A 27105-nucleotide genomic window follows, 5' to 3' on the forward strand; every position below is an offset into this window, starting at 1 on the left:
CCTCCAAGAGCAACTTCTCCCAACCATGCAAGAACAGTTTGGTGACGAATGATGCCTTTTCCAGCATGATGGAGCACCTTGTCATAAGGCAAAAGTGATAATTAAGTGGCTCGAGGAACAAAACATCAAAATTTTGAGTCCATGGCCAGGAAACTACACAGACCTTAATCCCATTGAGAACTTGTGGTCAATCCTCAAGAGGCGGGTTGGCAAACAAAAACCCACAAATTCTGATGAACTTCAAGCATTGATTAGGCAAGAATGGGCTGCCATCAGTCAGTAGACTTTACTCCAGCAGCAATCTCCTCTAGTGGCCTGAGGCCCGTGATTTGCTGTTTGGGGAAGTGTGTTGGTAATAATATATTATAGGCTATTAGTTCTTGATTAATGAAAACTTTCTAAAGGGTTGTACAGTTTATTAAACTGCCACCCTGTCTACTGCTACTGTGCCACTATGTTTCAAAGCTATCCTATATTCTTACCATCTACCATGTGTTTGTGCAGCTGCTCTTTTGTTTAGTTTAGCCAGCCAGCTCGCTGCAGCCTTTGGCCAATATTGGTGAAAACAATATTGTGAGCTGTGAGGTGGTCAAAATGGACTGGAAACTACTGGGAATTAATGTTAATGATGTTAATAATACTGTAGAAAGAGGGGGGGGGGCATGGCCTGGCAGTCATCCGGAGAAGTTGTGTCCCATATCAGCTTCTGACTGGCATTTGGAAATTCCACCATTATTTGCCCCTTTTTGGACACTGGGGGCTCTTCCTCCTCTTTACTAAATCCCTAAAGCCTGGTGCTCTCATAGTCCACAAAGCTGGGGGACACCTCCTTTGCCCCTGCGGGTTCGGCCTACCTGCCCTACTGTAGCCTCGGGCTAGGGTTGCTTCCCGACCTGGTGAGGAGTTCCAGCCACCCTGAGTCACCAGCTCTGGCCTCATCCCTCCTACAGCCACCTTTCGCGTTGCTCCCCTGGATGCTCTGCAGCTTGGTGCTTAGCTCTTCTGTCAGCCGGAGGACTCCAGTGCATTGCTCCTGGCTGAGATCAACTCCTGCCTTTAGCCATGGCTCCCTGTGACCATCTGCAGCTGCGCAGTTGTTTACTGCTGTGTTTGGCTGCCACTCCTCTTCCCAGGCTTCCCACTGTGCAGCTGCTGACATCAGGCCACACAAGATTGCTGGTCCACAGCCCTCTGTTTCTCCAACCATATCACCTGTCAGTGGGGACCTGTGAGTACCAACAGGGGAATTTGTTGTGGTGCCCCCTCTTCTATCTCTGGGCTAACTAGCCCCTTGTTAACACTGTGGGGTTTTTTTTGGCCTCACCATCACCTCCAGGGACCACCAAGGTGAGCTGTCTACACTCCTGCCCCTAGTCACTGAGCTCTGTAGTGCCTGTGGACACCTGCATTTAGTGTGGACCTGCTTGAAGTGGGGCAGCCGCCATATTGGAGGGAGGCCTCTGCTGCATTAGACCTCACAGTGCCTGGCTGCTTACATAAGGGACATTTTCTGTCCATATGCATTATATGGACTTAACCTTGGGGTTCTATTTAACAATCTTCTGTGGCTGATTACTTTCAGCAGGATCTCATATACTAAGGTGCTGCTCTATTACATGCCCACATCAGACACCCTCATGACAAGTGATTAATAATATATGCATTGGACCACTAGTGTGTGGCTGAAGATTGGCTATGGACCTCAAATACAGATGTGATCTTCTGCTGCTCTATTTCTCCACCCATGTCCTTCTTGTGCACTATGTAACCTAATAATTCAATGCTTCTCTACCTTGGAAAGGTACATCCCTCTCATTATTGCTCTGTGTTGATGGTATAGCTTCGATTCTGCCCTCTTATTCATGTATTATCTGCATCCATTCTATCATGCCTCGGAAAAAAGCTAAAATGAACCTACCCCTGCCAGTGACCTTCTCTAACCAAGAAGGGTCCCATTTCTCTGGCTCTCACAAAGATGCCCATTCTCAGTCTTCACCATCTTGTAGTGGCTCAAGATAATCTACTAATTTACTACTTGGTTCTGGTGTTGACCCGGATACTAATGCTCCACTGACTGTTAAGACTATGTGCCAAGTATTAACAGCCTTCACATCTGAACTCACTTTGTCACGGCCAGGGTATTTCAGCATGGCGCTAGGCGAGTGTTACCTGTGAGGTCATTGTGGCGCGGGCTGTCTGGTGGCGGAGCTGGTGTCTGGCAGGGGGCTTTGGCTGCGCGCGTTGTTGTGCGGGCCTGTTGTCACTCTGCGCTGGTAAGGCCTGGCGGCATCTCCGTTCCATTTGGCATGGGCGCCGCCATCTTGCCTTCTGGCCATGTGATGCAGCTGGCCAATCCTGGTGAGTCACATGTTCCCTCCGGCCAGTAACAGCACGGCATGGGGTATTTAGGAAGGGTCAGTGCCTTCCTTCTTTGCCAGTGCAACGTGTATCTCAGCCTAGCTGAGAGGGAGTTCTCTGTGCTTTCCTGTTCCTGTGAATCCGCTGTCTGCCAGTCTGCCTGTCAGCTCCTAGTTCCCACTGGACTACCCCGCTGCCTCCATCACCCTTTCCCATACCTGAGTGCCTGAGCCTGCTGACATCCTGCACTTCAGTTCACTATCTGCAAACCTGGCTTGTTTATTTTTCAGTTTCACTACCTGCACACCTGGACTGCTCTAATTGTTTCTACCTGGACATTAACCCTTTTGCTCCCACCACAGAACTCTTGTGCACATTTATATTTTTCTGGACTTTTACTGCCACATTATATGTCCACTCGAGCACTTATTAAAAATCCTAGTTTTATTTACAAATCTGCTTCTGTGATCGCTCCTGCTACCACCCCGGGTCCACAAATAACCCAGAACGTAACACACTTATGACATCACAGCAGCTCTTCTGGAAGTCAGATCAGAAATTTAAGCCATTAGTTCCCGTACAGATCAACTGGAGCGCAAGATGGAGGAGTTAGTGACATCACGTAATGATCTCATTACTACACATGAACAACAACAGTCTGAGCTGGAGTCATTCAAGAATAAAATGCCGGATATGGAACACGGTGGTGGAAGGTAGAACAATATTAAAATTTAGGCATTCTGGGCTCTGTTTCTAACTCTGAATTAGAGGACTATGCATGTTGCTTTTTCAGAAACTTCTCCCTAATGTGGATGATAAAGACCTTCTCATTGACCGTATTCACCATCTCCCTAGACCTAGATCTTTACCCAGAGATACTCTATTACGTGTTAATTTTTTCCCAATTGAAGAATGTATTCTCTGGGCAGCTATATCAGCGAATACATTGCTCTGGGTGGCTTGCAACTGTATCCAGTTTTTTCAACAACTATTTCCAAGCGCAGGACCCTGGCTCCTATTACCTCAGCTTTACACTCACATGAAATCCAATATCATTGGGGTTTTTCTGTCAAATTGATTGCCATCTACGATGGATTGTCCTATGTAATTTCGGATTTGAAAGCCGGGCCAAACTTCTTTCGGAGTGGGATATTTCAGTTAAACTACCGAATGCCCAGCGGAAATCACCTCCACCTCAACCTGAATGAAGCTTGTGCATCTATTATTGATGTTTCAATCTTTTTTCTATTTTTAGTGTTTGACTTTTATATAGCATGGGATGCACCCCTTTGTTCTCTCTCGGGACTGTTCTTATATATAGTAAGAGACGCATCCTGGGTTACCTGAGTCACCAAAATGCTTTTTCCATTAATGTTATTATAATTGTATTGATATTCTTTTCTCTTATTACATGTTTATGTGTAGATAAGTGTTTTCTATTACTATTTTTTATGTATAATATGCTGATTAGGTTTGTTTTTTCCCAATCTCCTTTTGTTGATACTAGGACATGGGTAGTGGCACTAAGGCCTACCCCCTCACTTTGTTGTTACTGCTTGTTCCCCTATCCCTGCAGTAACTATGTTGACCCGATATACCAGGTAACTTTTGTTCTTTTCCCTTCTTTTTCTCTACTCTTTCCTCAATTTTTTTTTCTGCACAAATATATAACGTGATTCACCAAATATTGGAGTTATATTTGTTTCAAACCATCAGGATTTCTGTTGTTTTCAATACTGTGTGATGGTTCTGATATTTTCTTTAAACGTTAAAGGTTTAAACTCTCAGAATAAATGTAGACTTGCATTGTCCACATTTCATAAACATAAGGCGGATCTAGTGGCTTTACAGGAAACACACTTTAATTCTAAGAGCCCGTCTGTAGGTACCCTATAGATTACTTTGCCAACGGCCCTTTTAAACGCAATGATGTCGCCATCTTATTTCGTAATTCAATTTCTTTGATTCTAGATACGTCATTCCTCTCCAAAAAAATATGCAATACAGTAACCCATAGACTACTAGGGGCTAATACAATTTTTAGATGGCATTAGTGGTCAAGCCAAGCTCCGGAATGCTTTGCATTACACAACTTTGTAAATGTGACAACCTAGCAGCCCCCATAGAAGCCTATGGAGTTGCTATTGTGGTAAGGTATGGAAGGACTCCGGCAGATATCGGAAATATCTACATTTAGGGGATCCTTAATATTTTCTGATACTCCTGAAAACACCCATAAATATTTTTTTATTCAATTTGCCCCTTGGGCTTTACCTATCAGTTTAAAATTTCTTTGTTTGTATGTTAATATTGTCTTACTTTCAATTAATTTGACCTTTTTTGTGGTTACAGAAAGTATGCAGATGTTACACTGTAAAATTGTTTAATGTTTTTTTCCCAAATAAGAACAATTTGCTCCTGGTTCTGAGATATGGGGTTCTATTCATGATGTTAAAATGGCGTCCAAACAGACCCCGATAATTAACATACTAACCTGCTGCGAGCACCGAAGCAATTCATCATTGCTCTAGCGAGGAGACAGCTGATCTGAAAATCGTCTCTCTCCGCGAGAGGCTTCACTGCTCCTTTCGGAGCTGTGAGTCAAGTGTGCATGCGTGACCTAAAGGGTACAAATGTGCACACAAAAGCCAGGGTCTGGCGGAAGGAGCCGGACAGGTGCAGAGGGATCCAAAAGGTAGTGAGTCGCGAGCGGGAGCAAAAACCATCTGCAGATGGCAAATGCTTCCACAGTCAAGCCTTGAAAATATTATATTTTTGTAGCTTGATGAATTCTGTCCCCATACTAGTGTATGGGGGCAGCGGGCTATTCCGGGAGAGAAAGGTAAGTAGGAGATATCTGTGATACAGTATCTCCTGCCTCACCTTCTTGATGAATGGCCCGAAAACTTAATTTCTACAATTGCAGGGGAAAATGTTCATTTTCATCTGCTTTTGTAGAACTTAAGTGATGATGAATAGGCCCCCTGGGGCTGATTGTGAGTTAGGAGCAAAGCAAAACAAAAAAGGAGGAACTTTGCACCTTGACAAAACCACACTGCACTGAAGATGGGGCAGATTTAAAAGGGGTTTAGGTGTGGAAGGGGATTATCCTAGATCAAATCAAAATTGCAGTGTAAAAATTAGAGATGTGCGCCGACCCCCGTGTCTTGGTTTTGGATCTGGATCTCCCCTGGTTTTGGCTCTGGATTGGTTTTGCCAAAACCTCACCTCCGTGTTTTGTTTTTATGTTTTGGTTTTGGATCTGTATTTTTTCTTAAAAAATAAAAAAAACAGCTAAACTCACATAAAATGGGCATTTTTTTGGTTCTACAGTATTAATAACATCAATAACATTTATTTCCACTCTTTTCCAGTCAATTTGGACCACTTCACAGCTCACAATATGGATTTTTTCATCTAGTTATAGGGCCAAAAGGTTGCATCCAGCTTGCTGGCTCAAAACTGATTGATATAATTATTAATAGAGTTGAGGACTGTGCAAAGATGATGGTTGAGATACCCTTGAGGATTGAAGAATTGACAGTTGATAGTTGGTGCAGCCCCTGGCTGTAAAATTGATAATAAATTAATTAAAAAGCAATTCATTGGGTTCAGCTCCTGGCTGAATAATTAATAAAAAGAAATTCATTGGTATAGCCCCTGGCTGTAAAATTGATAATAAATTAATTTAAAAACAAATCATTGGTTCTTAAACCAAACATAACATTAATTTAAAATGTCAGACAGCAATGCCCCAACCAGCACATAATGGAATGGAAAAAGGTGCAAGATGGAATAGTCCTTGGGTCCACCCACCCACCCTTATGTTGTATACGAAACAGGACAGTTTAACAAACCAATCATTTCAGCGACAAGGACTGCCAATTGTGGCTGAAATGATTGGTTTGTTTGGACCCACATACAAGCTGCCAATGTGATATGGACATGGAAATGAAAATGATCCCATACACAAACTGGTTTTACATTATAAGTTGTCGTCCTCATCCTCGTCATCCCTATCAGTGTGTACATCCTCTTCTTCATACAATATTAATTCATCCCCCGCTGAAATTCACCATAGGCGCCTCTGTAATTTTTTCATGTAATTGTTGGTAGAGGTATTCCTCGTGGAATTTGTAAATAATTTTAATGAACATCATCTTTTCCACATTTTGAGCAAGAAACCTCCTACGCCGATCACTGACAAGGTTGCCAGCTGCACTGAAAACTCTTTCGGAGTACACACGGGAGGGTGGGCAACTTAAATAATGCAAAGCCAGTTTGTGTATGGGACTCCAAATTGCCTCTTTTTCCTGCCAGTACTGAAAGGGACTGTCTGACATGCCTATTATGATGTTATCTCTGAAATAGTCCTCCACCATTCTGTGCATGGAGACCGTATCACACTTAGTCACGGTAGAAGACATGTCATTAGTAGGCAGTTCTCTCAGGCCTGACCAGATGTCATTTTTTGGTGAAAGATTATGCATGACCAGCAGGCATTCTGTAAGGAAAATTGAGTCTTTTCCTGGCAGCTGCAGAAACTGGAGATCAGTTTCTGCAGCTGCCAGGAAAAGACTCAATTTTCCTTACAGAATGCCTGCTGGTCATGCATAATCGTTGATGATGGCATTTCACGTGCTGCTGCAGCTGACACATTTTTTACCAACATCTCTTTGCACAGTTTTAGATTTTGGTCTGTTGGAAAAAAACTCACAAGGTAGGACTTAAACCTAGGATCCAGAATGGTCGCCAAAATATATTTTTCAGATTTCAATAGTGTGAAGACTCTAGGATCCTGGTGAAGTGAATCAAGGGCTTGATCCACCAGTCCAACATACTTTGTGCAATCGCTCCGTTTAACCTCCTCCTTCAGTTTCTCCAGCTGTTTTTGCAAAAGTCTGATGAGGGGAATGACCTGACCCAAGCTGGCAGTATCTGAACTAACTTCATGTGTGTCAAGCTCAAAGGGTTGAGAACCTTGCACAACATGGAAATTATTCTCCACTGTGCTTGAATAAGGTGCATTCCCCCTCCACGGCCTATGTTATAGGCCGTTGTATAGCCCTGGATGGCCTTTTGCTGTTCCACTATCCGCTGAAGCATATAGAGGGTAGAATTCCACCGAGTTACTACCTCTTGCTTCAGCTGATGGCAGGGCAAATTTAACTGTACCTGCTGGTCATACAATCTTCGACAAGCATTTGCCGAATATCTAAAATGTCCGGATATTATGCGGGCCATGGAGAGCATCTCCTGCACGACCCTGTAATTTTTTTTAAAATGTTGCACCACCAAATTAATTGTGTGAGCAAAACATGGGACATGTTGGAATTCGCCCACATGTAATGCTCTCACTATATTGGTGGCATTGTCCAAAATCACAAATCCCGATGAGAGTCCAAGTGGGGTAAGCCATTTAGCAATGATTTCCCTGAGTTTTTCTAAAAGGTTCTCAGCGGTATGCCTCTTAGTGAAACCAGTTATACAAAGAGTAGCCTGCCTCTGTATCAGCTGTATTTTGGTAGATGTTGCTGCTGCTGTTGTAGGCAATACACATACCCAGTGGGCTGTCACAGTCATGTAATCCTTAGTTTGCCCTGTCCCACTTGTCCACATATCAGTGGTCAAGTGGACAGTAGGTACAACGGAATTTCTGAGGACATTAATAAGGTTTTTTTTATGTCCTTGTACAGACTTGGAATTGCTGTTCTAGCGAAGTGGAATCTAGAAGGGATCTGGTAGTGAGGACACACGACCTTAATTAACTGTTGAAAATCCACTGCAGCAATGGCGGATACTGGACGCACATCTAATACTAGCATAGCTGTTATGGCGTGAGTAATCTGCTGTGCAAATGGGTGATTGCTGTCATACTTGTTTGCCCTTGCAAGTGATTGTTTAACAGTTAATTGTTTTTTGGAGGATACACTACAAGTAGTCTTCCTCCTGGTCCCCTTCTGGGATGAAGATCCACTCACAGCAACAGCAGCAGCAACAGGCATAGTCATCAAGGATCCTTCTGAGGAATCACGGATAGGCGAAGAGTCAATCATGCTTCAAATACCAACCTTGGATGCAGCATGACTACTCCCGATGACGAATGAGGATGTTAATGATGCAGGTGTTGGTGTTGGAGATCAAAGGCACTTGGATCTCACAGAGAGGGAGCAGGTAGGTTACACTGGACTTGTTACGCTTTGAGTTTTGGAACTTGGTGAAGTACACCTTGATATTTGATGGATGCGCTCCAAGTGACGTAACAAGGAGGAGGTTCCTAGGTGGTTTAGATCCCTCCCTCTGCTCACTCTTGCTAGGCAACAGTTACATATGGCTTGACAACTGTTCTCCGGATTGGGGTGGAAATAATTCCACATGTGAGAAGTGGATTTTTTTGTCTTTTGCCCCGGCATGACAACAATGGGCTTTGGCTTTTTCAATTCATGGGCAACAGCTGTTGCCTTACTTACACAAAGGACATCCTCGGCATCAACATCCTCATCACCAACATCTTCATCATTAACATCCTCATCATCCTTTGCACCTTCAACTACCAAAATATCCTCCTCCTCCATGTGCAATTCCACAGAAGCATCCTCAATGACTACGTCTGCAAGATGTTGACTGCCCTTCCCCACATTTCCACATTTACAGAGGGCACACAAATGGAACTTGGAGGATCCTCCAGTGCACTAGTATTTAGGTCTGGCTCACACATGACAACCGCGGACACACTTGCACTCTCCACGGGGATTTGTGATTTCGATTTCTCAGGGCACACAGTTGTTTTTTCCGAAGGGCTATCAGAATCAGCAGTCTTCCTAAAGAAATGCCAAGGCCTTATCCTTTCCTTGCCACTTCATGTAGTGAAGGGCATATTGCCAATTTTTTGTTTATCAAAAGGCAAAGTTTCTTTCAATTTTTTTTCTTAACTTCAGTACAAGTAGCTTTACCATATCGATGGCGTGACTTAATCCCTGGGGCATGGGCCTTCATAGAGGATGAGGAAGTTGACGGCCTTGCACTGCTGGCGGCAGCTACAACATGTGGTTCTTGACCTTGCTCTCCTGTCATGTGACAGCCCTCCATATTTTCTGCAGTCTTAAAGCAGTGTCGCAAGCACCAATAGTGTAGCCAAGATGCGGTTACAAAATTCACACACGTACAGTCATGCACACACACAAAAATATTAGACAAAAAAAAGACAATTGATTTTAATTTTTTTTCAGCTCCAGAACTTGGGCCCAGAGCACTGATTGATCACGACTAGAGTTGGGCAGCACTGGGTTGCAACTTGCGTTGCTGGCTGGATCTTGTGCGATTAAGCCTAACACGCACGCGCACACACGGACAGTAAAAGATAAAAAAAAAGACAATTGATTTTTATTTTTTTTCAGCTCCAGAACTTGAGCCCAGAGCACCGATTGATCACGATTGGAGTCGGGCAGCACTAGGTTGCAACTTGCGTTGCTGGCTGGATCTTGTGCAGTTCAGCCTAACACGCACGCACACACAGACAGTAAAAAAAAAGACAATTGATTTTCATTTTTATTCAGCTCCAAAACTTGAGCCGAGAGCACCGATTGATCATGACTGGAGTCGGGGGCAGCACTAGGTTGCGTTGCCAATTTGCTAGATCTTGTGCGGCTAAGCCTAACACGCACAGACACAGACAATTATCTGAAAAAAAAGACAATTGATTTTTAATTTTTTTCAGCACCAGAACTTGAGCCCAGAGCACCGATTGATCACGACTGGAGTCGGGCAGCACTAGGTTGCAACTTGCGTTGCTGGCTGGATCTTGTGCGGTTAAGCCTAACACGCACGCACACACACAGACAGTAAAAGATAAAAAAAGACAATTGATTTTTATTTTTTTTCAGCTCCAGAACTTGGGCCCAGAGCACCGATTGATCACGACTGGAGTCGGGCAGCACTAGGTTGCAACTGGCTGGATCTTGTGCGGTTAAGCCTAACACGCATGCACACACAAAAAAATATTACATAAAAAGACACTTTTATTGTTTTTTTTTTTTACTTTTTTTTTGAGTCCACAACTTGGGCCCAGATGGACGCAGCAGAGCCCAGATGTATTCAGCACCAGCCCAGATGGACACAGCAGACAGCACAGCCCAGAATGGATCAGCAGCACCAGCCTGGGACACAGCAGACAGCACAGCACCACCAGCCCAGGACACAGCAGACAGCACCAGCCCAGAATGGATCAGCAGCACCAGCCCAGGACACAGCAGACAGCACAGCACAACCAGCCCAGGACACAGCAGACAGCACAGCATCACCAGCCCAGAACACAGCAGACAGCACCAGCCCAAAATGGATCAGCAGTGCATCAGCCCAGGACACAGCAGACAGCACAACACCAAACAACACCAGCAACTCTCCCAGCCCTACACTACCCACCCTGTTCAGTCTCCACAGCCGGAGTGAAATGGCGTCCGCCGCGTGGTCCCTATATACTACATTTATCAAAGAGACGTTTTGCCTTGGTTTTGAGATCCGAGTCAGGCGGGAAACCCCGAGTCTGCTTGTATCTGACTCAGATCTGCTAAATTCGGGTGGTTCGGATCTCTGAAATCCGAACCCGCTTATCTCTAGTAAGAATAAAGCTGCCCAGCATTTGTGGGCAAAAGCTGTCAGTATTTACCCTACATGTAAAATAATTACATTAAAATGCACCCCTTCCATTGCAACATGGTTTATCCAGGCACAAAGTTACTCCTTGTTTTTGCTTTGCTCCTAACTCAGAGTCAGCCCCATGGTAGACAGTGGCTCCCTTCTGTTTGTTAGAAGTTCACAAAACCATGACATTCCTTCTGCTGTTCCTTTGATTGATGTCAAGCATGTATTAGGCAAGTTTCCTTTTAGCTGTATAGGGGTTTATTTAGAGTTGGATTTACATCTGTTTTTGTGTGTAAGACATACATTTCCGTATTGCAAATATCTGTATGTATACCTTTGTAGAATTTACCTATCTCCTTATACCTGCAGTGGTGGAATGGTGGCGGGAAAGCATAAGCTGACTACAGTAAGGGCAAATTCCTCTATTAAAAGTCATATCTCTTGTGGTTGCTGGCAGATTTGTGCAACAATATGCAATAAAGATGACAACTACCAGCAGCACTATCTAGTCACTTCTGCTTCACTTCTCCAGCTGATAGTACTTCATTCATTAGCATGGTGGCTGCATTATATGAAGCCATAGCCATCTGTTCCCATTACTGATGTGCAGTCAGGTGAAGCAGGTGAGACCGAGCCTTTCTTGTCATACTTAGGTATACTCCACAGTTTTGACTATAAAAATTATAAGAACAATGTAAAGAAAAATTCTAAATATTTTCTTTGTATTATTCTAATCATTTTTATAGTCAAAATTCTGGAGTAAAAAGCGTATGGCAGGTGAGGCACTGCCTCTCCCCTGTCTACCTTTTCCACACATCCCTGATCAAAACACACCAATTTTCTGCACCTTTGTATAATGCCCACATGAACCCTCGGGTACATATATGTATCTGTAAATCTGGCTCTTATACTAGCCAGTGCCTCCCCAGCCATTTACCTCACCGCACGTCACTATTTGTCATTTCCCCTTGAACTGCTGTAGAAAATTAGATTGCCTTTGGATTTTTCATCTTTGTATTTGTGTTTTTATTGAATTAATATTTATATGGAAAATAAGATTTTAACATTTATTACTAACTGTTAGGAAACTGTGATGAGTTTAAGATGCAACCAGTTTGGGTTGGAATAACTTAGCACCAATCCAAAAAGTATGGGTCCCATAGTCAGTAGTAGGCAAACCTGGCTCGGGAATGCAATGCTTAAAAACTGAACAAAACTAAAATGTAGTTAATGGAGTACCATCAACGTGAACCAAAAACTGAACTCCCCCATGGGCCTAACTTGGCGATGTAGAGACGGAATCAAACTTCTGGGTTTGAGCAGAGTTTCATAGAAATCCAACACCTTTTTCCAAGCTGAGCTGATTGGTTTTAAGGCTCATACACAATAGACGACAAAGTGAACAATATGGACGATAACAATATCATTCATAGCGTTTACATCGTCCAGTGTGTATGAACAATATCGTTAATGATGCGCGCTCCCGTGGATCATTAACGATGTCTTTCATGACTCGATCTTGCAGGACAACCTGATGATATTGTCAGGCACTGCAAGTTCGGGGATGTGGCAGGTGACGTCACTGAACGATATCGTTAACAATATCGATCAGTGTGTATGCTCAATTTCGTTCCCGACATTGAGTTCGGCAGTTCAAAGGATAACACTTAATGGTATGCTCCATTAGCGATATCCTTAAGTGTATATGAGTCTTTAGAGTGATGTATCTTACACATCACAAATGACTCTGTGACAAGCATTTTCTGATGAAACAAACCTGGAAGGCCATGATAAAAGACAAAGAAAAAGCTATTTGAAAAAGACAATACTCAAAACTATTTGAAGCAATCTGCTGTACAACTAAATTTAGAGACCAAAGCAAATCTAAAGCAATAGAAGAATGCTACTTTGAAAAATATGCAATACTGGACAGAGCTGCAGTTATAGCAGACTAAAAAAAATCCATCTGCTACTGGTACCAAACAAACTCCAACTTCAATGTCAATTTTATAATCTACAAGATATAAGAAGGACAAGGTGAGCCGACGGTGTTAGAATCTGGAGCAAGTGCATAATCACAATGCAAAAAGGTATCAGAGAGGCCGTTGTTCACTCCAGGAACATGCTTTTACCTAAATATAATAATATACTGTAGGCACCGTAAAACAATCCACTGTAAGAGTTGCAATGCAAAAGGACAAAAGGCCCGTTGGTTGTTACCATGCCCAGATTGTCATACAAAAACACAATGTCTTGGTTCTTTAACAAAGGGCTCAATGGTTCAATTGCCACCCAAATAGATACCAAAACTAATCAAACCCGCAGCATCAATGAAGAGCTGCAAGGAAAAACTAGGCACAGATAAACCATTTCCTCCCTAAGAGGTTACTGACCCAGTCAATGCTCCAACACCAACAATTGTTGTAGACTGGGCCTTGCTTAACTCTGTTTTTGGCGTCAGAATGCCCACCCTGAGCCAGACTTCAAGGGCACTTCTTGGTGGGATGGGAGTGTTGTTAATTGCATAGCACTTACCCTGATACTTTGAGACTGTGGTCTATCTACAGTAGCACCAATCTGTCCTCATCTGGGCCGAGATGTATCAAAAGCAGGCCATCAATGCTGCACCATGTCCAGTCAAACCTCAGTGTCTTTTCCCCCAAAATTTATGGAAGACAGTGGGTCATGCTTGCGATGAAAAACTTCATTATAATAATGACAGCATGAAAATATGTAGCATGAATCAAGTGCATATACTTGATCAAGCTCATATGTTTGGATGGTCTGGATTCAATGTAGCATGCCACAAAGACCAACATGCCCGAAAGTCAGAAAATTTTTCCAAAGTCCATGGACTTCCTAGATTCATCCAAAGCCTCCTCAGTGAGGACAAAAATATCCACAAAATGACCCCAATAGAAGCGATCAAGCATCTGCCTCCAAACACCATATGAAATAGCCATGTTTGCTCAGTGCACCATGGAAGTACCCCCCAGATGCTGAAGGCACAGTTCTAACAGGTGCTTTAACGTTTCGACTTCAAACCTTAACCTGCCTAGCAAGGAAATATACAATATTGCAGGGGCGCTCAGCAGAATCAAAAACTAACTGAAAGTGCTGGAGGAAGAGAAATGTAAGGGAATGAAGAAAGGAAAGAAGGAACAGATGGTGAAACAGAAGGGTGTGTGGAAGAAGGTAACTGAGAGACAGACACAGATGATAGAGGAGAAGAGAAAACATTGGGAAGGGGCACAGGTGGACAAGTAGAAGAAACACTAGTAACAGACAAGGGCGTTAAAACTAGGGGCACACAAAATGGGGGAGGGGCATACATTTCTTGAGAATGCTGAGGAGATGGACAGAGTGGAAGGGTACTGGCTGACACAGGAACTGAAATGGGAGAGGATAAAATAGCCTAGGGATGGCCATCGACCATCAATGTTTTCAAAACATCAATGATGGCCAACCGATGTTAACTAGTTTTGTCATTAATGGCAACCAATAGTTGCCATTGATTGATAAGAGGGAGACAATTTTTTTTCTTTTCTTCTCAGGATGGAGCTTAGTCCTGCCTCCTGACAGCCACTAATCCCTGCCCTCTTTTCTGATTGGCAGACAGCCTGCCATGCCCGGCCATCGAGGGGGTGCAAACCATCAATGGTTCAATGATGGGCCCATTGATGGTAACCATCGATAGACACCCCACTGATGGCCATCCCTAAAATAGCCACTGGGACTCAAGGACAGGCTAATGCACACAACAGGAGTAAAGACAGGCTGCAAGGAGAGAGGAGGATCTATGGCTCCCCAATCCAGCCAGTGAGAAGTAGCGGTGGCCATAGAAGCCACAGCTGCCCAACGCGCATGTGCACTTGCCCTGCAATTTGAGGACCAGTACAAGATAGGTGAGACAGAAGGGATAATGAGAGAGGGTGGGCAGAGCCAGCAAGGCAATGGGGAGGAGGAGCAGAACATAGTGGATTTTCCATGGTAGGGAAAGGAAATTAAATAGCTAGAATATAGCGAAAAGAGGGAAAAGGAATTGAGGTACAAATAAGGATAAATTGATGGGGGGGTTAAAAAAAATAAAGCAGAGGGAGAATAACGAAGGAGAAGGAATTGAAAAGAACAGCAATATATAGAGGAAGCTGCAAACGAAACTAGCGAATATAAATACATAATAACAACTGCGCATAGTGCACTGATACTCAACCACCAGAAATTCAAATGGAAAAGAGGCTGACTTTCTGTGTGGAGTGGAATATAAACTAATATAAACCCCACCCTTACAAATCCTGATTGGACTAATCTGATCAACAGAAAATAACTACTATGTGAATCAGACTTAACAGGCTCTAAAACTTCAGAAGCCCCACACTAAGGATACTTATATTCACTCCCGCTCTTGCTCTTTTTAACATGTGCAATATATAAAATGAATATGTTATATGAACTATGGGCCTGATTCAGAGCCGGACGCAATTAGCGCTCGCTCGTCCAGAAAATAGGTGTGGCTATTCAAATCAACCGTTCGCTCTTTGCGGTCTGTTCACGCCTCTAGGTCTGAACGAGCGAACAAAACTTGCGGTCATTTTCTGAAAAAATACGCCCCCTGGCCGCTCGCATCCTACGTCATGTCCGCTATTTATTAGATTAATCGAGTACATCGACCAGGGTATGAACTGCTCGCTATTCTTGGGGTTGGTTTTTGCAACCACAATTTTGCGAGCAGTTCTGGCTATAAAATAACCCAGTGACGTGGTCAATGACGCAGCTGTTTTAATTATGCACACCCATAAAACGCCCGTTTTGACCTTTAAGCACGCCTGCGTTCGGATCTCCACTCCCCGTTTTCAAGCACCTTCCCCCGTTACCACCCACATACGCCTACTCCTGTCACTCAAATTTTCAGGCATTCGCTATTTTGCGAGCACATGAATTTCGACCGCACTGACTGGTTCGCGCATGCGTTTAACGATCCGTATGCATGCGCAGTTGGGCAAACATCGCTCGGAGCGAACGAGCGGCCGCTTACGAGTGGCTCTGAATCAAGCCCTATGTTTTAATTGTAAAGTGTAACTGACTGAGGGCCTGATTCAGTATGGATCGCAATTGCAATTGCAGCTACGTAGTCACACGCAATGAAGCTGTGAAAATATATGCTAATGCCAGCACAGAGACGCCCACTGCTGCTTTCTCATCCATTATACCTCACAGTCATGCGTATACATCAATATCATCGAAGCACATTGGCCCGTCACACACAATTACAGCAGGTCTGACCCATCGCAGAAACTGCAAGTCTCATTGCTCGCAGTGAGTACACAAGCTGCGTAGACAATCGCAGTGGCTAATTTATGCAAGTCCATGCAACAGTGTTCAAACAGACAGACACGCCTGCGTTTCTCCAACCACTCCCCAGTCACCACCCCCAAACGCTCACAGACTGTCCACTCACTCTGCAATGGATTCCTATCTGTGTGCATAATCACAGTGCGATCGCTGCACATGCGTAGTGCGACTTATACGCATACACAATAGCTTACAATCGCTTGATCTGCCTATGCAGTTGCAATTGTGATCTTTGCTGAATCAGGCCCAGAATTCCAAGATACTGTACCTTAACACTGCTGTGTAGCACCATTGTCAGCAGATGTATCACAGCACCAAACAATTTGTATAATCACTCTCTCTACTATATTTTATTGTATGATAAAAAAACAGTGTAATTAATGTTTAAAGGGGAACAATAGAGAGGAGACAAAAACAGCATCATTGCAGTAAAAGTTGAGGAGCATTGAAAGATGATGCAAGGGAGTATTGGGCAGATGAGATACAATATATGCAATATATGAAGACAAGAGGGAGCAAACAAGAGATGAGTGTGCTAGCTCATGACACCATTGCCTTTGCACATGTAATGTCATAACTGCATGGAAGAGAAGGGCAGTGAGTATGGAGACGGGCACCTGGTGTGTCCTAAGGACATGCTGGAATTCTCTCCAAGCAGCAGTGTGGTCTTCCTGGCAGCCCAGATGCCTAAGATAGGTGCAACTGGGGTGGTAGCGGTACTGTCCCCTTGGCCTTGCACCTGGTCGCACACACATATACTTGAAGGAGAGAAATGGGAGGGAGCTGTGCAAACAAGGCGAGATAAAGATTGGAAACATGAGGCAAGAAGAAAAAGTATTGTAGATACTGTACTAGTTGTCATTCCAAGTAAACAAAAAGGAAACTCATTTGTCACAAACAATGTATTTGTGGACTGATTGCTATTCTATGGATGAGCAAATTTAAACAGTACTCCAAAGTGTTTCCACTATACAGGTGTATAAATATATATCTCGCTGTAGTTTTTACATTACCCTTCCCTTTCTCCCTACTAGGTAGAGAAACGTGCGTCGGCAGCTATGTCGGTATCTAACATGTATTAATAGGAAATTATTATTAATAATACCACAAGACCACATTGTAATCTATGGGGTAGAGGGTGCGGAGGGTGCGCTCGCCCTATGGGTGTAATGCTGGAGTAATAGTATGTTGTGGTCTTTTGTGTTCGATGTTTTGTGTGGAGTGATGGGTTGTAGGGAGGGAAGGGGGTCTAATGGACTGGAGGTGATGGGTGAGGAAATGAAGACAGAGGCAGAAATGGGGGCCAAAAGGTTTATTGGAAAAAAACAGTACTAATCCTGTTCGGTCCCAGGCACCCAGCTGGGGTGAGCGATCCACTTGGGGGTGTGTGTGGGTGGAGACTGGGGAGGTGAGTGGACCCTTTTAGGGGGCTCCTTTCCGTGCAGTTCAATAGACCAGCACGTTACCCCTGCTGGATCTTTGGTCAACAGTCTTAGGATGTTTCGGGGGGAGGGGAGTGGTGGGTTGGCAGTGGATCTGGCGGTTGTGGATGTACACCCTGGTGGCGTCCCGCGCAGGGGTATAAGTCTCAGAGTCACTTACCTACCGGTAGGATTTGTTGGTGAGAAAGGCTTGGGCTGCTGGTAGCTGGTGTTAGAGTTTCCTATTGCAGATGTGGCGTTGGATGGCTGCTGCGGTGTCAGCGGTTGGAGGAAGCTCTGTGCGTGGTAGTAGCTTGCTGGTGCACTGTGGGGCTTGGTGCACCACATTGCTGGCATTCTGTTCCCGCTTCCTGTTGGGTGCCTGTTGGTGTGGATCGCTTAGGGATTGCTGCTGGACGAACAGCTGTGAGTGGAGCTGGTGTTGCTCCCAGGGGGCGGTGCATGGTCGCCTGGGTCTAGCAGGTGGAGTGGTGATCAAGAGGGGTGCGCAGGGCTTTGCTAGGCAAATGCTGACACCCAGAATAAGTGATCCCCATTCACCCCCTGCGTCACCGTTACCTTGACATCCCCTTCCCCAACCAACCCTGCCCTAACACATACACACCCTGACACCTTGATCACCACCACCCTCCATACCCCTTTTATCGACCGCACCACCCATTCCAACACCCCCACCCACATCCCAAACGGACTCCCACCGACACAACAGACAGCGGCCCTCACACTTATACACCTAGCCACGACCTCATCCAAGCCACCCCCGTCCCCCTCACCTCGTCGCCCAGCACATTAAGCACCCATTACACCCCACTGCTACACACATTTAAGACACAACCCGCCCCCCGCTTCTCTATGTTGCTATGGCTCTTGTCTGACACACACCACCGGTCCGTAACATGAACACACAGCTGCCCCCTACCTCCCCTCACGCTACACTTTATCCCAGCCCCCACACACATTCCTGACTGCCTCTATAGTGACCACACCACCCCAAGACGGCACCCCCCCTCTCCACAACACGACCATTTGCACACTACTGCACCAAACACATTCCACACACTAAGAACCTATTAGTCAACACACCAACCTTACTCCTCCTCGCCACACGTTAACACACACTTCCCCGTGTCTGTCGATTTATCCACTTGGCCACACCACATATATACTTACACAACCCTGGCATTCCACACATCATACAGGTTAGCGATACTAACCACTACACCCACCCTCCCACCACATGCGGACATCATCTAGACACCATTATACACATAACAGGAATGTCCACTACAGCACTGCCAGCTTGACACATGCCACACACACCAGTCTTATTCCATCTCCCCCTGCCCGATCACCTAGCCACCATCCGCGGAGAGATGCCCATCCACACCTCCCCGGACCCCTTCGGTCACCCGAGCCACCAACCATCACCCTCATAATCACCCCCCCACACACACCCAGCTTATCACAGTGCATGTTTGGCCACCCGCACCACGGGAATAAAATAACACGACAATGCGGTTTCACATCCCCACCCCCACAATAATTGTCTTACACACCCCGGTGCCCCTGACCTCCACCCTACTCGCCACATGCCCCTGCCCGCTCATTTCATCCTCCACACAGCACAAAACACTCAGTCACCTTTCCGCATACCTCCTCCGCCCAACGCACGCCAGAGTCAGCTGTCACCTCAACCCATGTAAACATACGGAAACCCTACAAAGCACAAGATTGGCTGCCAGCACCACGTGACCACCTCCAACCAACTGCACCCGTTCTCGATCCCCATAGCAGCTGCATAATGCATTAAAGTACACCAGCCCCAGTATACACACCAACACCAGCAGAGCACACGATTGGCTGCCGACACCACAGGACTGCCGCTGACCATCCACAGCCGGTCACAATCCCCTTAGCAGCCACGTATGCACCCAGGCACGAGCCCCAGCTAACACACCCACAGCAGCGCAGCACACCATTGGCTGCCCAAACCACGTGACGTTATCACCCAACCACTGGCTTAGCCTCGCACAAGCACCCACGACCTATCAGATACATGGGCCACACCCACTCTTAGCCCTGATTGGTCATCTCCACCACCTGACAAACACAGAACCCGGAAGTTCCACATTTAAACCTCACACATGCATAGCCACACTTCTTACCTCCTTGAAGAAGGCAGAGCCCCTGCCGAAATGCATCAGAGACCCCCTACATTCTGACACCACAGCCAGCTTACACCAGAGCTCTTCATTCCCGCGGAGAACTCGGTCGAGTCTTGCTGCTTCCAGAACCTTCTCTACCCACCACCCGCAGGGCCGCGCTGGGCATCACACCTAGCATAGCCCTGCGCACCCCTCTTGATCACCACTCCACCTGCTAGACCCAGGTGACCATGCACCGCCCCCTGGGAGCAACCAACACCAGCTCCACTCACAGCTGTTCGTCCAGCAGCAATCCCTAAGCGATCCACACCAACAGGCACCCACCAGGCAGCGGGAACAGAACACCAGCAACGCGGTGCACCAAGCCCCACAGTGCACCAGCAAGCTACTACCACACACAGAGCTTCCTCCAACCGCTGACACCGCAGCAGCCATCCAACACTGCATCTGCAAAAGGAAACTCTAACACCAGCTACCAGCAGCCCAAGCCTTTTTCACCAACAAATCCTACCGGTAGGTAAGTGACTCCGAGACTTATACCCCTGCGTGGGATGCCACCAGGGTGTACATCCACAACCGCCAGACCCACTGCCAACCCACCACTCCCCTCCCCCCGAGACATCCTAAGACTGTTGACCAAAGGTCCAGCAGGGGTAACGTGCCGGTCTATTGAACTGCATGGAAAGGAGCCCCCTAAAAGGGTCCACTCACCTCCCCAGTCTCCACCCACACACACCCCCAAGTGGATCGCTCACCCCACCTGGGTGCCTGAGACCGAACAGGATTAGTACTGTTTTTTTCCAATAAACCTTTTGGCCCCCATTTCTGCCTCTGTCTTCATTTCCTCACCCACCACCTCCAGTCCATTAGACCCCCTTCCCTCCCTACACGCCATCACTCCACACAAAACATCGAACACAAAAGACCACAACATACTATTACTCCAGCATTACACCCATAGGGCGAGCGTACCCTCCGCACCCTCTGCCCCATTCTATTGTTACACAGGACCCGGTACTCCTGCTTTTAGGAAGGTGCAGCATCCCGACACAAACATCTCACATCCCATCTGCCCATACAGTAAAGCACAGTTCTAACCCATCATTTGCAGTTATCTTCACTAGTACCCAGAACTGCCACACTCTGTCCTTGAGCAGAGAACACACAGAAACACCCACTACACCCCAACAGTACCAACGACATCACATCCACACATGGGAATTTTCAACATCAGAGAGACAAGATTAGATAGGGCCAATACTCTACTCCATGACCTAGAACACAGCATTAAACTACATAACAACAGCAACACATTCTGCCATACTTAGAGAAATTAATCACCAGAGAAACAAAACTATGGTGGGACACACACATACTCCAATGGTACAACGACATCATACCAAAAGGCCTAGTAGTACAGAAAACACCATCACACAGTCAAGATAACCAACACTTCATGGCCCAATGGAAGCACATTCTACATAACTGCTCCAAACAACTGATCAACCTTATCATCACCAACCATAAAGAGGAATTATCCATACTCGACACACAAATCAACACCCTGGATAAGGATCTAGACCCCTACAAAATCGAAGAGGAGTTTAAGAACCTGGTCACACTCACCAGGACCAAACTACATAAAACAGAGCAAGCCAACATAGAAACAAAAAAACCCCAAAATTCTACGAGACAAGTTCGGTAAGACCAACCGCAACAACCCCAACCACAAACCCACCATCAAAAACCACGGGAACAAGACACAGACAGACACACAATCACAACCAAAACACAACCCCCGAACAGGGCGCCCACAAGGACGCAGCACCAACCCCCCAGATACACCCATCTACAAGAAATTGGACCTTACCTACCAACAATATATGTTCAAAGTCCACAAGAACCACAACCCGACAAACACCCAACCTACACACATAGACTACACAGACGTCCAGGAACTAGACTCCGACATAGACACATCCTTCAGCATACACGAGATAGAAGACCCTTCGGACTCTGAACAATACGAAGACCTAGCCAGAAACTCCCTGAGACAGGGGTGGGTCAACACTCTCAGACACCTCTGCACTCACCACCACACAGGACAATCCAAAACACACACTATCAACACACCTCACCACCACCTTACCACCAGCAAGATGTACACCCACAGACACAGAAGAACAATGGTCCAATCATTTTGTAGATTTGGAGGCAGGCAGCCGCACCTGCCTTTCACCATCACTAATCAAACACCCACACAGCATAAAGAGAAAACTAGACCAACGAGACGTGGATGCAGAGGCGGACACCCGACCAGATCCCAAACACCCACCAACCCCCCAACATCCGACAACAAAGGCATCTTCAACCTCAGCTCACGCATCCTCACACCAAAAGACATCTCTCCTCAACAAAGGCCTCAAGTTCGCACCCAAAAACCACCTTAACAAATTCGAAACCTACCTAGACATCAACAGATTTGTCCGCAAACTAACCTTAAAAAAGTACTTCCTATCCAACAAAACCACCTCAGAAACCAACCCTGACAAATTCAAGCACACGACACTAAGACCACCTTCCAAATTCTTCCCCAGCCATCTTAAAGGACATTTCATCAACACCTTCGAACACATGGTAACGGAAGACATGAACAAACTTGACACCTGAATCAAACACCGCAACCCTAACCTCACTGTAGGCTAACGCAGCGCACTCAAAGAACTCAAAACTGACACCAACCTCATAATTAAACCAGCTGATAAGGGAGGGGGGAATAGTACTCTTGAACAAAACCGATTATATCACAGAATCCCTACGCATACTACAAGACACAAACACATACGAGACCCTCAGGACAGATCCACACATAACTTTAACATGACACTCAAACACATACTCCAAAATGGACTAGACAAAGGTATCTTGAACAAGAACGAATACAACTTCATATACAACCCCAACCCCATCATTCCAGTTTTCTACTATCTCCCGAAAATACACAAAAGCATCACCAATCCACCAGGCAGACCAATCATATCCGGCATCAATTCCATATCAAGCAACCTCTCACAATACATCGACCATTTCCTGCAACCACATGTCAAATGCCATTGATCACACCTCCAGGACACCACCCATGTACTCAAAATCCTCGACAACATAACATGGGGTGATGACCACTGGCTGGTCACCAGCGATGTTACATCACTCTACACTAATCAATCACACACAAGGACTCGACAGCATCAACGAACACCTCAAACACGACGATTCACTGGAACCAGACCAATTATCCTTCATTCTACAAGGCATTGACTATGTCCTTTCACATAACTATTTCTGGTTCAATGGGGAGTTTTTCCTGCAGAGGACGGGCACCGCCATGGGGACGAAGTTCGCGCCCAGCTATGCGAACCTGTTCATGAGTAGCTGGGAAGGCTCCCACTAATGGACGGGCCATGTCTGAGACCCGAACTTGGTCCTATGGACGAGGTACATCGACGACGTCCTCTGCATCTGGAAAGGTCCCCTCAACACATTACTTGACTTCATCAAGTACATCAATGGCAATGATAGAAACCTCCATTTCATGACACACTACATCCTCGACTTGGAAGTCTTCATTTGAAAACCAACAGATACATACCAGAACCTACCAAAAACCAGTGGAAGTCAACAGCTACAGCCTACAGCCTATCCACCAGTGGTCACCACCCCACCTGGCTTGACAATATCCCCACAGGACAATTCAAATGCATTAGACACAACTGCACAACTCTCACAGACTACAAGGAACAAGCCAACACCCTCAAAAAACAATTTTTGGACAAAGCATACAAACCAGACAAGTTAGAACGCATGGAATTTTCCAGTGGGGATATTGTGAAGCCAAGTAAACATATGGAAACCCTATACAGCACAAGATTGGCTGCCAGCACCACGTGACCACCTCCAACCAACCGCACCCAGTCTCGATCCCCATAGCAGCCGCATAATGCATTAAAGCACACCAGCCCCAGCATACACACCAACACCAGCAGAGCACACGATTGGCTGCCGACATCACATGACTGCCGCTGACCATCCACAGCCGGTCACAATCCCCATAGCAGCCACATATGCACCCAGACACGAGCCCCAGCTAACACATCCACAGCAGCGCAGCCCACCATTGGCTGCCCAAACCACGTGACGTTATCACCCAACCACAGGCTTAGCCTCGCACAATCACCCATGACCTATCAGATGCATGGGCCACACCCACTCTTAGCCCTGATTGGTCATCTCCACCACCTGACAAACACAGAACCCGGAAGTTCCACATTTAAACCTCACACATGCATAGCCACACTTCTTACCTCCTTGAAGAAGGCAGAGCCCCTGCCGAAATGCATCAGAGACCCCCTACATTCTGACACCACAGCCAGCTTACACCAGAGCTCTTCATTCCCGCGGAGAACTCGGTCGAGTCTTGCTGCTTCCAGAACCTTCTCTACCCACCACCCGCAGGGCCGCGCTGGGCATCACACCTAGCAAAGCCCTGTGCACCCCTCTTGATCCCCACTCCACCTGCTAGACCCTGGTGACCACGCTCCGCCCCCTGGGAGCAACCAACATCAGCTCCACTCACAGCTGTTCGTCCAGCAGCAATCCCTAAGCGATCCACACCAACAGGCACCAACCAGGCAGCGGGAACAGAACGCCAGCAACACGGTGCACCAAGCCCCACAGTGCACCAGCAAGCTACTACCACACACAGAGCTTCCTCCAACCGCTGACACCGCAGCAGCCATCCAACACCGCATCTGCAAAAGGAAACTCTAACACCAGCTACCAGCAGCCCAAGCCTTTTTCACCAACAAATCCTACCGGTAGGTAAGTGACTCCGAGACTTATACAGTGCACGGGATGCCGCCAGGGTGTACATCCACAACCACCAGACCCGCTGCCAACCCACCACTCCCCTCCCCCCGAGACATCCTAAGACTGTTGACCAAAGATCCAGCAGGGGTGACGTGCTGGTCTATTGAACTGCATGGAAAGGAGCCCCCTAAAAGGGTCCACTCACCTCCCCAGTCTCCACCCACACACACCCCCAAGTGGATCGCTCACCCCACCTGGGTGCCTGAGACCGAACAGGATTAGTACTGTTTTTTTCCAATAAACCTTTTGGCCCCCATTTCTGCCTCTGTCTTCATTTCCTCACCCACCACCTCCAGTCCATTAGACCCCCTTCCCTCCCTACACCCCATCACTCACACACAAAACATCGAACACAAAAGACCACGACATACTATTACTCCAGCATTACACCCATAGGGCGAGCGCACCCTCCGCACCCTTTACCCCATTCTATCGTTACACAGGACCCGGTACTCCTGCTTTTAGGAAGGTGCAGCATCCCGACACAAACAATACATCTCACATCCCATCTCCCCATACAGCAGAGGGCAGTTCTAACCCATCATTTGCAGTTATCTACATTGTTATCTATGTATTTTAGTAAACAGTGAATGATTAACTGAAGGTGTTGTCCGATCTATTAGTGGGAAAGCGCTGTGATCAGTGACCCGCTATTCATGTATATTGTGAATAAACACGTTAAGGGAAATGCTGTTCTATCTATATAAATAATATCAATGCATGCTCGAAGATTACGTTTATGGACAGTATACAAGATGACATGAAGCACCTGAAGTATTGAAAGATATCTCTGTGTCAGAGGATGATTATTACCAGACGATTTTAGTTGTGGCTGAGAGGGATACTGTATATAGAAAAGCATTTGTGAAACATGATAAATTATTTATGTAAGGATTGGTTCACATACAGTGATAATACATATATGTAAAGTCATGTTAGACAGTATAAGCACTTGTGAGAAGGGTGGCATACAGTACGTGGCTAACATACATTACGCGGCAAACTAAAATCCAGCAATTATTACCTGTGCATAATCGGTATCTGTGAAATACCTAGTAGTGCACAAGGTACTATCGGAAGGTACTACAGCAATTATTATACACTGGAGGGTGAGGAATCTTACATGTGATTCAGATAGAACATGCTAAATAACAGTTACAAAAAAGTAGCCTCAATAAGGGACTAAAATTACAACATTTTATGAAATATCTGTATCCTTTTAAAACTGATGTGGCTAACTAAAGAGTTACTTGTGAGGTCAATACATAATATCGAATTAACTGGACACATATTAATTATTACAATTCCTCCTCTTTCACATGCTTAAAGTGGATTGATATTTCCTGAATAAGATGATGAAATATTATAAGATGTCATATGTGCCATACAATAATTCATAATTATAAATAATTAGACACTGGCTAACAGTTTTTAAAATACATCTTTATTTTCTTGTAAACTCTATATTTGTATTTATATTTCGCTTGCTTCTCAGGTGCACTTAGAAATTTTTTTTATTCAATAAGTTATTATTAAGTTTTAGAATATACAGTATATGTTTCATTACCTGAGTGCATCAGTAAGAGACTTCTTTATCCTCTTTCCCACACCCATTTATTAGATCTATGAGCAAGTTTAGCATGGAGTACTGGATGGACCAGAGGGCCTGATTCAGAGCCGGACGCTCTGACCAGAGCGCTCGCTCTGAATCAGGGCCCTCCTACCTAAAAATGGAGCACCCGCAGCTTATGCGAGCGGCCATCGGGCTTGCGACGAGACCCTGTGGTAGGGTCTCGCTGCCGCAAGCCTAGCAGTGCTTTTGGCTCTATCAGAGCCAAAATCACTGCCACTGACATCACTAGTGATGTCAGCGGGGCCGGCTCCAGACGGAAGGCGTTCCCATGGGAACGCCTCCGTCTGGGCAGCAATGCCCCCGGCACGCCCACCAAAGGGGGCGTGCTGTCAGTCACCATCGACAGCACGCCCCCTTTGGTGCGAGACCCATAGCGACAGCTTGGCTGTCGCTATGCTGGTCTCGCGCATGCGCACGACGGAGCACACTCCGTCGTGCGCATGCGCATTAGGGCACCATCGACCCGCTTGCGAGCGCTCAGCGCTCGCAAGCGGGTCTGAATCAGGCCCAGAGTGCACACCTCACTTCTGTGTTGTAGACACACTGATACACCAGAGTTTGCTTTTAACTTTACAAATACATATGGACC

This window comes from Taudactylus pleione, unplaced genomic scaffold (assembly GCF_031769625.1).
Source record: "Taudactylus pleione unplaced genomic scaffold, aTauple2 ptg000181l, whole genome shotgun sequence".
NCBI lineage: Eukaryota > Metazoa > Chordata > Amphibia > Anura > Myobatrachidae > Taudactylus > Taudactylus pleione.